Raw genomic sequence first — 15,680 nt, 5'->3', positions numbered from 1 at the left:
CTATTATTTATGTAAAATGAATAAACAAGTATATTTTCACTAAAAGATGTGTTTAACAACTTCCCAATTTTAATACATGTAGATTTCATTTTTTTCTAAAAGCTAAGTAGGATTTTATTTACTGAATGTAACATAATCACCTAACCAATACAAACAATATTGATGATGGTTTACACTTTGTAACTTTTGCTATAACCAACTGTATTTGCAATCAATGTACATTCTTATATCTCTGAAAATTTGTCTGTTTCTTTTGAATAAATTCTTAAAAGTAGAATTTCTTAGTTGAGATTGTTAAATGTTAAGATGCTGCCATATTATCCTCAAAAAAAAGTGGTACCAATGGACATAAGATGCATAACTGTCACATATTCTTGAGAACAGAGTTTTTGGCAGCATCTTTGTGTTAAGCTCAGGCATGGCTCATGAGGTCCAGACAGTTCCCCATTAATGGAATCATCAAAACACTTCAAAGTCAATATATGAAGTCATCACTCACCCTGTTACCCTCAAATTTCTCTCAGGGATTCCTTTTATTAATAAAAGTTGCCACCATTCATCCGGATGTTCAACTTAGACACTAGAAATTCCTGATTACCCTTCTTTCCTTGCTTCCACTTTCAAATAAAGGGAAAAATCAGTTTTGTCAAATCTAGCTTCTTATTTCTCAGGAAGTCATTCATTTCAATAATGAATGATGGCTTAGGATAAACCTAATTATAGAATCACCAGCTTGTAAATGTCTACTGGCAAATTCCTTAATCAGGCAGTCTCTCATCCAATCCATTTTCTCACGTTGTTGGTGTAACATTTGTAAAAGGCAAATAGAGCCTAGTGACTTCATAATTTTAAACATTTCTTTGCTGCCTATTGCCTGGAGGATGAAGTCCAAGATGCCTATTATATTCATGTGTACTCTGGCCCAGCTTTCTTCTCAAACTGCCTCTCACACCACCTTCTGTAGTGAACCAAACTGAACTTTCTTAGCTTCAATTCTGCCTGAGAACTTTCTCTGGCTTCTTGGCTAGATCATGTTTGCTTTCTAATCATCTGTCTTCTCCTGTAGATAGTGTGTACTGTGAAGGGAGATACTGAATCTGTCCAGTATCCCCAGGAAATAACTTGATAAGTGTATATTGAACAAATATGAGGGACTGAAGGAAAGAAGTGTAAGGATCACCTGTCATAGGAATATCTCTTCTCTGCCCAAAGAGCTCAGTGTGACTGAGTTAGGTTACAGAAATATAGGGAATGACCTAGGAATTATTATAGAAAACAGAGGCATAGAGGCATTTGTGGAAAATGTTTTGTAGTGGTTTTAAAACAGCCCTTTGTCAGGTACTAAAATGTTCGTGTTTGCTTGCACCTCAGGAGGAAGAGGAAATATACTTTTATGTGTTCTGAAACAAGAAAAGTGATAATTTTTATAAAAATAGACAACCTAAGGCTCTGGCCAGATAGCTCAGTTAGTCAAAATGTCTTCCCAATACACCAAGGTTGCAGGTTTCGAACTATGGTCCGGGCATATACAAGAAGAAACCAATGACACATATTCAACCTAAAGTCCAATTCAATATTAGTAATGCATAATTTCACATTTAAAAATTGATGACATTCTTCCATAACCTACCCAAAAACTTGTGAAGCAAGTTATGATCTGAGCTAAGGCAAGGAACATTGCGTATAGTGTGACTATTCAGAATCCTTAGAAATGAAATCTTTTCTTTTAAGAAAATGACTTTAATTATAAATGAAAAAAAGTTTGCTAAAATACCTAGAATTTATAGTGATGATAAATTTGGTGACAAGAAGAGTGAATGAAAATAAAGCACATAATCTTAATTTCAGAAGATTATTGGGATTTCAGAAGCCACTGAACTCACCCTTCAGTTTAGCTTATTTGCACTATAGATTGTAGCTGATCTCTCTTGAAATAATTACATTTTAGAAAGAGGAGTTAAAATCTTGAGATTTTGAGGAAAGACTTATTAAGTATATCATTACAATTTTTCAGAAAGATAATTTGGATAAATTGACTTCACAAATAAATGTCTTAAATTCACAGAGTGAATAAGATTTGACTGTGGTTTTATCTCCAAAAAAAAAAATAGTTAATCAATAGGAAGATTAGAATTTAAAAGGCAGAATGTGAAATCTAATAAGCAAATTATAGAAATAAACCCTTTTTCTGCTTAATTAAAAAAAAAACTAACTATAAATAGGTAAAATGATTTGCGGATTTAACTTCCGTAAGTCAGGAATTGCATTTCTCCTTCGCCTGAAACTAGAAAATATTTTAAACCATGACACAGTTATGTCATCTCAACCAGTATGCGTTTAATCCTAGGAAGACTGTTGTACTCAGGTTAAACACTGAGTGACTCCCAGCATATTTTTAAAGCTCTCTATTAGCTTAGATATTTAATATCCATCATTGCAAAGGCAGCAAACAGCAGGGGGAAAGTCATCTACAAATAAGTGTTCAGAACATTTAAAAGTACTGTTGTTTTTTGGAGTTTATGTATTTATTTAATTTTTTATCCTGACATGATTTTTAGAAAGGGAGAGAGGGAGGGGAGGAGGAAGGGTGGGGGGAGAATACTCTAAGGCTGGGATACCAAGTTCTAGCAGCTCATCCATAGGCTATAGAAACTCATGGATAGAGATTTTGTCTGAGAATTAACATCTATACTAATAAAAGGATAATATGCTAATTAGACTGGGTTGACCCCCCATCTTTCAGACAACTGACTTCCTTCTAGACAAAGCCATGGTGGTGGAAGCCTAGGCAAAGAGGGCAGTTGGAGGCAAGATCAGGCCAGCAGGGGAGGGCAGTTGGGGGTGAGATCAGTCTGGCAGGGGAAGGAAGTTAGGGGTTATTAGGCAGGCAGAGGCAGTAAGGGGCGATCAGGCAGGCAGGTGAGCCAGCAGTCCCACATTGTGAGAGGGATGAATGACTGCCAGTTTAGGCCCAATCCCTGTGGAGTTGGGCATAAATTGGCCGTCAGACATCCCCTAAAGGGTCCCCGATTGGAGAGGGTGCAGGCTGGGGTGTGGGAATTCCCTCCCCCCCATGCAGGAATTTTGTGCACTGGGCCACTAGCATAACATAATCAGACTTGCATTTGGAGTGACAGTGTGGAGAGAATTTAAGAAGGATAAACAATTAGACTATCGTAACAGTGATGATGAGAGGAAATGGTGACTACTAAGTTAAAGGAGATTTTTAGGAAACTTAAGAGGATTTAAATCCAACTGGCTGAGGACTTGAGAGAGACTGGACAGGGCTGACGAGTCTTAGGTGTTTGCTTTTATAACTGAGTAGATGCCAAGGTCACTGGAAAAAGGAGTACAGGACATACACTATTTATTTTCATTGCTTAGTTAATAAAGTCAGTTGTCAGTATTCAATATAATAATAAGTTCTGGGAAATAAGAAAATCATTTTGTTGATTCAGTGCTTTTTTTCTCAATAAAGAATGTTTTAAATGTTAGGAGTTAACATGGAATGTCAGAGATCACAAACTCCCCTATTTATGCTATCAATGAGAATACAGAGGTCCAAAAAGTGAATCACTCATACTAATAATGACAGAGCCAGAGATAGAAAATTAGACTTCTCCTCCCCCAAGTTTTTCCATGCAAATTTATCCTGATATAATCAGTATATATTCAACCCTAAGTACATGCTCTTAATAAATGAACAATGTTAGTTCTAACCAATAATATTAGTAATAGATTACCTTTCTAGGAATTGATTTTACAACCCACCAGGCAAAAATTTATAAAAGTTGCTCCATTCAATTTTTCTAAGGCTTTTATGAGAATACTAGAGGCCCAGTGCATGAATTCATGCAAATTGAAAGGAAAAATTAATTAGAAGAAATATTTTAATATTATTATTTGCCCTTTATAATAGAAGTGTCAACCAAATTTATGATTGACAATGACAGATGGAAACACACGTGTGCGATTGGTGCCAGCAAAAATATGTAGGGAGTCACTCAGTGTTTGAACTTTATATAGAGAGATAAACTTGCTTAATTAGACCTGCTTTCTGATTTAGCTAAACTTTTTCCAACCCAGTGAAGCACCCCAACTTCTCTTTCAGATATTGTCAGCAACACAGCGGTAAATATCAACACAAAGGAGATTATTATTATAGATCACACAGTGAGAACAAGGGTAAAATATTTAACTGCAGCAGTGTTTAACTGTATTCTGTGCAGTGAGAAAACCTGAAGTAACTTTCAAGTTCCACCATTTCTGATTTCTTTTCAGTCCAGTCAAGTTTCTAAACTTTTTAAGTCTCTGTTTTCTGTTTAATGAAAAGAAAATAGGATTCTACTGAGTCTCCTATCTACTTACTCCAGGATTTCTGTGAGAATCAAATGAGATGAGGCACAGAAAAATGCTTCATAGACATTTGGTTAAAGTGTAAAATGTTTCCACCTGACTACAAAGCAAGTCATGTTCCTGGGCTGAAGAAACTGCAAGGAGGCTAGTCGCTAGGGAAAGGAAACTGGGTGTTGCTATGTGACATCATTACCCAGAGCCCAAAGTTGACTATTTCAGGCGGGGCTGCACTGTGGGCTGCATTTTGTGCATTGAGGTCTCAGCAGTGTCATCTGCAATTTGGTGGGCTGTCACTCCAGGGAGTGGGTGGGGCCTCTGTTCCACTTGGGTGAACCTGAGTGTTGCTTTGTGGGTGCCAGGTCTATGGTGCTATTTCTCTATAAATAGCCAGTGTGCATCGTGGCAGCTCCGTGTTGAGTATCTTCCCACTGGTGGTCAGTGTGTGTCATAGCAACCAGTCGGACAGTCAGACACTTAGTATATTAGCTTTGTGTATATATAGACTAGAGGCCCAATGCATGAAGATTCGTGCAAGAATGGGCCTTCCTTCCCCTGGCTGCTGGCACCTTCCCTGGAGCCACCTTTCTGCTTTCGCTCTGCCCGGAACCGCTTTTCCACCTTCCCACGTGGCCCAGAGCAGCTGGGGTGGTGTGGAATATCTGCATCATTGCCATGATGACAACAACAGCATCCCACCCCTGTCCACTCAGAGCCTGTGTATGCAAATAAACCTGCCATATTTGTTGAATTAATTTGCATACTCACTCCTGATTGGCTGGTGGATGTAGAGAAGGTATGATCAATTTGAATCTTTCTATTTTATTACTGTGGACTAGATGCCTGGTGTACAAAATTTGTGCACTGGGGAGGGGGTGTGTGTATCTCTCAGCCAAGCCTGCACCCTCTCCAATCTAGGACCCTTTGGGGAATGTCTACCAGTTTAGACCTGATCCCTGACTACCAGCTTGATCACTCCCTATCCACTCCCCTGCCAGCCTGATCAATGCCTAACCACTCCCCTGCCAGCCTGGTCACCCCTAACTGACCTCCTCTACAGGTCTGGTCTTCCCCCAACTGCCCTGCTCTGCTGGCCTGATCTCCCACAATCACCCTCCCCTGCCGGCCATCTTGCGGCAGCCATCTTGTGCAAGGGTGTGAGTGTCAATTTGCATATTACCTCTTTATAATATAGAATAACTTTATTATAAAGAAAGTAAATTATCTTTATTATTAAAAAAATCATGAATCAATGTGGTGATTTGCACTCAGATCAGTTACTAGTTTAATCTGCCTAAAATTGCTGTGCACAGTAATCAGTAAAAATATTTCTAGAACATTATCTGATTTTCTGTAATCCTCCCAAATACAACTCAGGGAAACCACTTATTTAGGGGTATAGCTACAATAAAATAAAAGAAAAACGTAAAATTATCAAAGATGTTTTTTTATTCTATCCATAATAATAAAATATTAGAAACAACTTGAGTGGGTGGATAAACAAACTATTCTGCATCACTAGAGTAGAACACCGTGTAGTTATTTTAATTAGTATGTTGATTATGAGGTCTGTAGGGATGTATACAGAAATACCCAAAAGAATACATGAAATTAAATGTAAACAAAAGACATCGATCTAAACATACTGATGAATGTTTCTGAAAGAATAATATGTTTATTTTGAATGGGACAGATAGATACAGCCAGAGTTCTATATTTTTAGGATATTTTTTTTCCCTAACTCCTTTTTATCTAATTGTAGAATAAGAGAAATGTTTTTAAAAAGCCTTTTGATACTACCAGCACATATAGGAAACTAGTTAACAGGAAACCAACTACAAACATCTAGAAAAGGTGGCTGCAATGTGTTATCCTTTCATGTTACTTTTAAATAACTGTCTAAGCTGGAAATATAAGGAGCTATAGAATTGAAGTTAGTAAGAAAGTCCTGCATCTATGGCTACCCTGAAGGATACATGCACACAGCAAGAATACAGAATCTTCGGTTTGCAAGATCTTGTGGGAAGATGATGAGGCAAAAGAGTTATTTCCTTTTTCTCCTTCTCTGGTACCAGCCCCTGGCTATGGCATTTAGAGGACAGACATCATCACACTCATCCACTGACTATCTTGCTGGCTACTCTAGCTTTCACATTCCTCATTGCATTGACCATGTAGCACTCATAAAATATTTGTTGAGAGCAATTTACTGCAAGATAATTATCAAATTTTTCTTTAGTGTAAGTTGTATTATAAAATAGAATCATATATCTTTTCTAATGAGCTTTGTCTTAATAAGCAAATGAGAACTTTGAAAAATTATATTTTAACTAGAGGCCCAGTGCACATAATTTGTGCACTGGTGGGGATTCCCTAAGCTCAGCCTGCACCCTCTCCAATCGGGGACCCATACAGGGATGTCCAACTGCCAGTTTAGGCCTGATTCCTAAGTCCTAAACTGACAGTCAGACATCCCTCTCACAATCTGGGACTGTTGGCTCCTAAGTGCTCACCTGCCTGCCTGCCTGATCTCCCCTAACTGCCTCTACCTACCTATTTCGTTGTCCCTAACCACCTCTGCCTGCCTGGTCACCCCCAACTTTCCTCCCCTGCCAGCCTGGTCTCCCCCAATGGCCCTCCTCTGCCAGCCTGGTTGCCCCCAATGGCCCTCCCCTGCCAGCGTGATCTTGCCCACAACTACCCTCCTGCACCAGCCTGGTCACCCTCAACTACCCTCCCCTGTTGGCCTGATTTCCCCTAACCTCCTTCCAGCTTGATCTCACCCCCATCTGCCTTCCCCTGCCAGCCTGATCAACCCTAACTTCCTCTGCTTTGGCCCCCAGTGTGTGGCTTTGTCCGGAAGGAATTTGAGCATCCAAAAGATGGCTGTTCAACCCCATCTAATTAGGATAGGATTGCTTAAATGGGGGAAAGCCTTTTTCAGCAGGAGGAGATGCTCTTGACAAAAAAAAAAAATACATAATCCCTATATCTGGACTGATAGCCAACCATATGCATATACTGCCAAACTGGTCATTAAAAAATTGAACCACTTTCTTACACCTTACACCAAACAACTGTTGCCCTTAAACCCTTCCTCAGCCCCACCTTAGGTTCTGCCTTCGAAGTTCACCCTGATTAGGTTCTGTTTTGTTGGTATCTATGTCAGTCAGCATTAAAAGGTCCGCCTCCTAGGCAGCCATTGGCTCCTCACAATTCACCCAGATTTGGTTATGTTTGGTTGGTTTCTATGCCAATCAGCATTTCCTGGCCTATCTCTGGACCTATATCTGGGCCTCATCTGCAGCTGCCACAAAAGCTGCGGATTAGGCCCTGCTTCTCTCTCTGGGCCTGATCCACAGCCTCTGTAGCAACTGCAGATCAGGCCCTGTCTCTCTCTCTCTCTCTCTCTCTCTCTCTTTCTCTCTCTCTTTCTCTAAGCCTCCTCTCTCTGGGCCTGATCCACAGCCGCTGAGTAAGCAGTGAGATCGTTAGACTTCCAGTCTGACCCAGGCTGGAGGCTAATGACCTCACTATGCCTGCCTAGCCCAGCTCAACCCCCTGATATCCCACCTGTTCACTGGCCACCAGCCTTGCTCTTTATAGGAGCCTGTAAGTCACAGGGGAGGAACCAAGAGGTACTCCATGTACTTCCTGGTTACTGATCATCTGTCTGGTCATTTAGGTCATGACAACCCCTGTCCTTTTTATAATGTAGATATTTATTGGCTGTACCTACCATTACATTACTAAATAAAAGATCTTTTCTGTGTTAGTTTTCATATTATAACTTTTCTAAATTTAAAATGTTTGCATATCATGTTCATGAGTTTATAAAACATAATTAAGAGTTCAAATTGTGTAATAATAAGAACTTGGTTTTGAACCCTGGTTTTAACATCTATTCTAGTTGTGTGATCCAAGCCAATTTACTTAACTCACCCAAACTTCAATTTCCATATCTGTATAATGGAATAATATTTGTTCTTCTGAGAATTGTTGTCAAGATCAGATACAATAATCCCTAAAAAGAATTTAGCATAATGCTAGGTCTTTAGTATAGTCACAATAAGTATTAGCTACTAAAATGAGAAACAGAAGAAGGAGAAGGGATAGATTTGAATTATTAGTCTTAAATCTTAGTGTAAATTATTGGTTTTATTATAAACCTCCAACAAATATCAGCTTTAACACAGAAAAAAAAAAGAAAGAAAATTACTCTTAAATATACCTGTTGTTTTTCTGTGTTCTTATCTCAGGATCATAATCACCAGCACTATAATAGTATATCTGCTGGGAATATTCATTTTTGTTTTTAATCCAGATTTATTGAGGTATAATTGACAAATGAAAATTTTATATACTCAAGGTGTATAACTTGTTGCTTTGATATATGTACTAGTATACATTGTGAAATAATCAGTCTAATTAAGTTATCTATCATCTCAAATTGTTATCATTTTCTTTTCTTTGTTTTTGTGTGAGAACACTTAAGATCTATACTTGCAGCAAATTCCAAGCATACAATACAGTATTCTTAACTATAGTCACCCTGCCTGCATTAGATCCCCAGAACATACACATCCTACATAACAAACTTTGTACCACTGAATCAATATCTCTCCATGTTTTTCTTGCCTGTCCCTTGGCAACCACCATTCCATTCTCTCCTTCAATTTGCATGCAATACAACTGACCTATTTTAAGTGTACAAGTAAATGGTTTTTAGTAAATTATAGAATTGTGCAGTCATCATCACAATTCAATTTTATGACATATCTATCTCCCCAGAAAGGTCTCTTATACCAATTTGCAGTCAAGGGAGTCTTTGCTTTTACGGTGTATTTTTGGAATAGTTTCTATTATTATACCCTACCTTACTCTTTACTTTGATTAGGTCCATGAATGGATAAGGTCCAGGTTGGAGTTGAGAAATATTTTAGATGGGAGCAATTGGTAGACTGCTTTGGATGTTCCTCCATCATGTCTTCCTAGAGCAGTGAGCATGATAATACCAGTAGACAAACTATGAGAAGTAGAACGAACTGGACAGCCCCTTGGAAGTCAACAAAGAAAATAAGGGCAATTGAATTTAAAGATAAATGGGGATAGGCAATGCAGAAAGTGAAAACATATTAGGCACTGTTTATTTGAAGGTCATATAATTGTGCCTGGGAAAAAATTTTTTAGTGCAGGGTTAGGACTAAGGAAAGGGTGTACATAGAAAAGAGGTGTTGCCGAAACCGGTTTGGCTCAGTGGATAGAGCAACGGTCTGCAGACTGAAAGGTCCCAGGTTTGATTCCAGTCAAGGGCATGTACATTGGTTGTGGACATATCCCCAGTAGGGGTTGTGCAGGAGGCAGCTGGTCGATGTTTCTCTCTCATCAATGTTTTTGGCTCTCTATCCCTCTCTCTTCCTCTCTGTAAAAAAATTAATAAAATATATTTTAAAAAAAGAGAAAAAAAGAAAAGAGGCATTATTGGTCAAGAAACTACAGATAAGAGCTTGCAACATAAAAAGTGGGATAGTAGAGCTACTGTGATCAGAGCCAACCGGCAAATTTCCTTTGAGGGGAAAGTAAACCAAAATGAACGTTAAGTTTATTCCACTTAATTGGTATCACCTGTCACAGAGCTAATAAATGGCAGAACCAAGTCTTGTTCAAAATTGCTGGTTCTAAAATTAACATGAAACCAATATTATCTAAAATGAGTAGTTTCAAAGACAAACATCAATTTAAGCTTAGATAATGTAACTCATTTAATTATATGAGTGAAATTCATAGGCAGTAAACAAAACAAATACTGTATTCCTCTAGTTCTTTTTTCTAAGCCATACTTCTAGGAGTGGGGGGGGGGGGGGGATAGAAAATAGAAAGGCTGCCTGGTGAAAAGCAGAGAAGTCTGGGTTTGTTTGTGTTTTCCTTTCTACAATTTCCTGAAACACATTGTTAAACCTTGTGAAGCAGAAGGGTATATTCAAATTCACTAAGGGGTTCATTTTCGTTTATTATCCACATGGTTTTCTTCTCAGTTAGAGCTGAGAACCTGCCTATCCTTCCCTCTTGACTCAAGGGATCATTTTTTGTTTGTTTTGTTATGTTTTAATTTTATATTTTTGTTTGTTTGTTTTACAAGCAGTGCTTGAGTTGGGAAAAAAAGTGGAGTTTGTCCCTTAGATGTTTCTCTGGAGATTTCGTTCTGGCACCGGAACAGAAGCGCATCACTGTATGGCATTTTTTCTATGCTGGTCTCCTGCCCAGGCGCCTGCTCCTCTATCATTTCCTTCCCTTTCATCCTTGCCTATTCATCATCTCTCATCTGTATTTGTCCATGCCTCCATTTACTGCAGGACTAGCTTGGTTGAGCAAATGGCCTCTGGAGTGGAGGGAGCAGTGCCCATGGGGGTGGAAAGATAAGTGGCAGAACGATTCCCAGAATTTGGGGTGTGGGCAGGGAACTAAGGAAGAATTGCTTTATTTCTCTCTCCTTGTCTGCTCCTGCCTCCTTCAAATCTAAGCATAAGTTAAGAATTTTAATGTCTTAGGGTAAGGACACGAAGTTTTAAGGCTATCACAATGATCTGAGGATAGAAGGTGATGGTGGCTTGCACCAGGGTGGTTGTAGTGAATATGAAAATAAGAGGTTGGGTTCTGCATGAATTTCGAAGGAAAAGGCAGAATTTTCTGAAAAAATTGGAGAAATGGTAGGAGAGAAAGAGAAGAGACATAGACCATAGCAGATGGACTTGCTGGGAGCTAGTTTGGGAGGATGGGGATTGGGAGGAGCTGGGGGTTAAGAATGGAGATCTGAGAAACCCAGCTGGGGACATCGGGAGTTGGAGGTGTCAAGAGGATAGCTTCTGTTTGTTAGTTTGATTTTTTGACTGTTCCCATTATCATGTATTTGTTTACTTCAGCTAGAGACTTACCGACATTTGAAAATATTAACGTACAGTGCCAGGCTGACTACAAACACTTCCTCAAAGGGGAAGTGAACATGACTCCACAGCACAGCACAGCAAACCTGGGACAAGCATTCAGTATCTGTACTTTGTGGAGAAGTCAGTCCTTCAGGGACACGACCAGGCCAGCCTTTCTGGTACAGAACCTCTAAGAAGTCAATCATCTCCTGCTTGTCTTCCTTGACCCGGTTGATCTGGTTGTTGCCAGTACCCAGGCCTATCCTGATGTGCTTTCACTAAAGAAAAATAAGATAGTCCATGGATCGTATAACTCATATTTTGTTGAAGTCAGGTACTAATGTAGTTTCCACAAGATGAATAACTGCCAAATGTTTAAGCTCCTTTGCTGTGCTGTCCAGAACCTTGTCCACTTTCATGCACTTATGTCCCAATTGTGCCTGAACCAAATGTCAACCACTAGGTCTTCTGAAAGGATGGTCTCATCCACCTTGTGCAAATGCAGGATCAGGTACACCACGTTGGCAACTCACCTGGCCTCTCCTCTAGCACACCGCCTCCTGACTAGTGGCCACTCTAGGGAACCAGGGATCTTGTTTGTTATTGGAGTTCAAGAAAATAGGTTTGGGTTAGACATGTGATTTTGGGGGTCATTAGCACAACTGAGGTATTTAAATCAACAGATTAAATGAGATTATTTAGGAGGGACATGTAGATTTTTTTAAAAAGCAGGAGTTCCAAGGACTGTACCCTGAAGCTAGTCAACGCTAGAGGATGGGGATGCAGGAGGACCAGGAAAAGCAACCCAAGTGGGATGTTCCCTCATGATATACAGTCCTTATCCAAATTGTATCGTGGTACTAATTAGAGTACATCAATATGAATATTAACTCACTGCCTGCTTTATTTTTCTTTATATCTACAAAACATAACACCCCCCATAAACAACATGCACACACCTACATGTTAATATGTGTGTGTTCTAATTAAATGATATTAAAGAATTTAAATAAATAGAAACTAAAATGTATATATTCACATATATACATTTTAATTGTTTTACCAGTGGAAAACTATTATGAAGCCCATTTCAATTTTCATGGTCCATGATTTGCTATAGTATTTACACCCTATAAAATATTTTTTGTCCAAGCGGATATATTGCACTTTTGCTGGTTTTGTCTGATTGGTACTTAATTCAAGTGTTTGGATTCAGTTTAAATTTCAGACGACTATAAAACAGAGTTTTGCTATATTCTTTTTATCTCAATAATTAAATTGTACTCATAACTTTCCATTTAAGAAGCTATAGCTGTGAAAATATATGACATGTATAAGAATAAGGCACTGAATAGGTAGGTGAAATTTATATCTACTTAAACTTATTTTGTGGCGGCGATATTTTTTTCCATGCCACACTATTTCACCCCAGACACCAACACTGGCTTTTACTGTGGGGAATGAATCTTTCAGCCTCACTAGGTAAGGTGCTCCTGGTTATGGGACCAAAGTGGGAGAAGCGAAGCCTGCTGCCTAACTCTGCTTCGACAGAACAACTTAGGAGCAAGGCAGAGTTATGCTGATGCCCCAGGACAGGGACTGAAGAATGTATTGGAGGGGAGGAAAGGAAGAGGGTGGGAGGTATATTAGGAGGGAAAAGAGGAAGGGCTGGTGCAAAAAGTTAGGGAAGGCAACGTTGGTAATGGGAAAGGAACCGAAGCATCTTATGCTAAATGTAAAAATGGAGTACAAAAGTAGCTTTGTAAAAGGTTTATGAAAATTAAAATTAGTTCGGGATAAGGAATTTAGGGCAAGATTACTGAACTTTTATCAGAATTATTGTATAGAAGATCAAGGGTTCAGAGGGGATACAGGTCAAAACAATGACAGCAGGTGTCCCTGCCAGTGCTCTCCTCTCCACCTGCATGGGGATTTCCCTTTGTTACAAATGTTACAACCTACTAGGCAGAACCTCATGGCATTGCCAGGAAATCTGCACTTAATAAAAGCAAAACACCCAGATCCTGTCCTCATCCCCAAGTCAATCTTATGTCTGCTAAAATTTGAGCACAGCTGAACTAGGATAGATGAAATGAACACTTGAGAAATAAATGTACATGCTCCATTCAAATGGAGAGGAGACACTAAGGGAATTTGCAGAGTAAGAAATACATAGAAAAAAAAAAATAATGTACAGGAGTGACTGTATGAAAGGCGAGGAATGACAACCTCAACTAGAGTTCAGTTATGTTAAGAGGAAAATGAAAGAGCACACTCAATCTTGAGAAGGCTAGCTTTCCAAGTAACAGCTAAACCATTGGAGGCCTGTAAATACCCATAAGATGACACCAGAGAGTAAAGTGTAATGCCAGAGGAGCATTGGAAAGGGATCATGGAGCAGCCACTACACACTGCCTTCTGTGTCGGGTGAGTAGTAAGTCTTGACTCTCTGCTGGGCATCGAACATCATCCCCACCCCAGTGTCCCATCAATATATTTATATTATCATTATTTTTACAAAAATAGCACCTGGTTGTTTGATTTACAAAAGAGCATGGTGGGTTGAACTTTGTACCAAATCTGAGTACAGATAATTTTTGTTAAGGGCCTTAGTGCTGCCTAAGATTGGAAGAGCCATAAAGAGACATAAATAATTGACAGGGACATAGTTTCCATTCTCTTCCTCACCATTGTTATTTGTCTAGGGCTTTAATTGGCATTAAAATATCCTATATAATAAGAGAGGAATATGCTAATTATCCATTACTCTATGAGGCATAATGACCGACTTTGTAATGACCAGATCATGTATCTGCAGGACTGTGGGGCAGTGAACTACAAGTGGGTGGTGGAGAGCTACAGGAGGGGGCAGGACAGCAAGCTAAAAGGGGGGAATGGAGGACAGGAGTGAGAGGAACTATAAGAGGGTGGGGCATCAGACAGAGAGCTATGGGAGGGTGGCAGAGAGCTACTACCATAGTGCATGGATTCGCCGCAGGGCTACTAGTACATGTTAAGTAGGTAAGGTCTATTTCATTTTTAAGCTATGCTTCTGAAATTACAAGTCATATGCCAAATTGAGAGAAAATTCTCCTAAGTGTCACAGATTAGCAAAGTGTTTTCTTCATAAACCTATGCCCTTCATTGACTTCTTGTCCTGTCATAAGAATAGTCCAAGCAAGCAAGGACATTCCTTTTCATTAGCATGCAAGAAAAAATTAAATAAGTAGCATGATAGTCATTCTATGTTTACAAAGGAATATTATCTCCTGAAGAAATGGATACTTTCTCCTGAAAATCCTTAGTGTTTAAAGGGAAGGGAAGAATGATTCCTAGATGTAAAATTTTTCTTATTGGGTTCTAATATTTCAAAATAAGAAATGGCATGATGAGAATTTTAATAATGTAACTGGTAAATATAGAGAAAATATTCAATAAGTACCCAACATAGTAGCAAGGTACTGTGAAAAGTGCTTTGACAGTTGGACACAAAGGGATGGATGTAAGCGTGCTTTGCACCAACCATGTTAATGCAACAACCATGACTTCTCTCTTTTTCCCCTTTGCCTAGTGCTTTGCTATTTTCTTCCTTTCCCTGCGGGAATGCCTCCTTTATCTTTCCTAATGAAAGTGGCCATAGATTTCTTCCCACCATGGAAATCCAACTCCATCACATAACCTCCTTGACCAATTCCTAGATGATGGTTTTAAAAGGCAGAGATCAATTTTAGATTTTTTTATAACAAATGAAAAACCACAGGAACTTAAAGGTGATGGTAAAATAGCATAATGTATTTTTTATTTTGCTGGAAATGCCTTTTTTCTCTACAATAAAATTCTCCATATGCCCACTTGGCATTAAATGCTTTTCTCAGCTATTAAAATGTATTCCCTTTGTCCCAAGTATCATGGGGGAAGATATAAGTAGTAGTTTCTGGCTGCTTGCTCTGTGTCAAGCTCTCTGTTAGGCACTTCCCATGAATGACCACCAACCCAACCCACCTCTTATAAGTAATTGTTTGGATAATTATGTCCACCTACCTCATGAGGGAGCAGAAGGCTGCTCAAGGTCACCGGCTAGTAAGTACAAGAGCTGGGATTTATATTCAGTCTTTTTCCTCTGTGCTGTGTGACCTCAAATTTATTAATAATTAATACTAATTCTAACTTATTTTGATTGTTAATATTTGATATGTGTAAACATAAAGAATGTCCCTAGTAGGTGAGTAAGAACAAGATTTATTGTACCTAGTCTTAAAAAATACCTTGTTCATTTTACTTTTTAAAAAACAACTCTTCTTAGGGCACTGTAAAAATCTCTTGGAAGAGTTCTTATCTGTTCAATAGGAAGTAATGACATATGGACTATGTTTATGATTTGCCATCTGATATTAAGGGCTACAA

At 38.9% G+C, this 15,680-nt stretch overlaps 1 protein-coding gene across 9 annotated transcripts in view; it reads left to right on the top strand.

Annotated features, from left to right (window-relative positions):
• INPP4B (inositol polyphosphate-4-phosphatase type II B) overlaps nucleotides 1-15,680 on the top strand; it is a 561,675-nt gene that overhangs the window by 450,762 nt on the left and 95,233 nt on the right. The window lies entirely within an intron of this gene.

This window comes from Pipistrellus hanaki, assembly GCF_964339955.1.
Source record: "Pipistrellus hanaki genome assembly, chromosome: 5".
NCBI lineage: Eukaryota > Metazoa > Chordata > Mammalia > Chiroptera > Vespertilionidae > Pipistrellus > Pipistrellus hanaki.
This window is presented reverse-complemented; position numbering and strand designations above follow the sequence as displayed.